Source organism: Podarcis pityusensis (assembly GCF_964106645.2).
Source record: "Podarcis pityusensis genome assembly, chromosome: 8".
Lineage (NCBI taxonomy): Eukaryota > Metazoa > Chordata > Lepidosauria > Squamata > Lacertidae > Podarcis > Podarcis pityusensis.
In genome coordinates this window covers 47,711,636-47,712,987 of record NC_138033.1, presented here as the reverse complement: position 1 = coordinate 47,712,987, position 1,352 = coordinate 47,711,636, and the positions used below count along the sequence as shown (strand labels likewise).

At 35.7% G+C, this 1,352-nt stretch overlaps 1 protein-coding gene across 1 annotated transcript in view; it reads right to left on the bottom strand.

Moving 5' to 3' along the window:
• ZFHX3 (zinc finger homeobox 3) overlaps nt 1-774 on the bottom strand; it is a 350,144-nt gene extending 349,370 nt beyond the window's left edge. Inside the window, exon 1 of the mRNA XM_081018497.1 lies at nt 756-774. The gene's annotated coding sequence lies outside the window, so the exon portion shown is untranslated. The remainder of the gene's footprint in view (nt 1-755) is intronic.
• Nucleotides 775-1,352: the final 578 nt, after the last annotated feature.

Genomic DNA, 1,352 nt, shown 5'->3' with positions numbered 1-1,352 from the left:
TTATCTTTGCTTTCCAATACTTTAGAACTAGCTGGTTAGATGGCCGATAGATAATAGACAGACACATGCCACTGTATTTCTATATTTAAAAATCCATTTAATTGAGTTCTAAATAATTATCCTATTTAAGCATTTTCTAAACATCTTTAGGAAAATTTGTAACAGATTTGTGTACAGCTAAATTAATATATTGGAACCTTAAGAAAGGAATCAAATATTTAAACCATGCATATATCTCTGGGAGATCCCACACATATTCAAACCAATTCATATATGGAACATTTGCTAAAATACTAGCTTAAATATCAAAATTATTTGGCTCTTTTTCTCTGCAATTTATTTCCACGTTTTTTCCTCATAGGATGTTGGGTTTAGAAACATGTTTGATGCCTGTCAGCATATTTAAAACAAGGCTTCCATGCAGTTATTTTTCTTAAACTTTATTTCATAATATATACATTTTTTAGAGAAAACTGTTTCAATTATCTCTTGAAATCCCTTGCCAAGAAGGGATTACATTTTTGTATGAATTTTACCCAAAATATTAAATGTGCAGGATCAGCAGAGAGAGGAGAACAGAGGAGGGAAATATTCTATTTTCAAATTTAGGTGCAAAAAACAAAATAGAAAATAAATACTGTGCAACAAAAATATTCAAGAGAGAATTGATACAGCTATCTGACAATTAATAATATTTGTATGAGAAATGAAATTATTATTACTGTACAGTGTGGAATAGCAAGGAACAAACTTACAGGTATACGCTTTGAACAGTTCTCCATAAGGAAACAGCTGCTCCTATCCTGGTGGGGGAAAGGAAAATACTTCAAATGTAATTTCTTAAAGAAGGAGGGAAAGGGGGGAACAAAAAAAACCTATTTTTTATGGGGGGAAATTTAAATGCACTGTTAAAAGGTAATAATAAAATGTGATTATTATTATTATTATTATTATTATTATTAGTGTGTACTGCTTCAATACCTCCTGCTACACCTTTTCTGCTTTACACACACACAACACACATATTCAGATGAGCAGCCGAAGGAACACACACACACCCCCAGCCGTTCCAGGGGACAAAAGGGGGAACAGCCGAGTGAGTGCCGCCAAACAGTTTAATCTGGATTAATCTTGCACTACATTGACTCCCTAAACCTCACATTTTCGTTATGCAAAAGCCAATTGGATTTGCCTGCCCTCGGGCTCCTTCGGTCTGGAGTCTCCAGGTTCAGACCCAACCATTTATCTTGATCGTTTCCAAGCTACTTGGACAGAAGGAGCGGGAGGGGGGAGGCGATTGTTTCGTTTGTTGTCAGAGGGCATTGATCCGCCCTTCTGTCTGCTGGTCACCG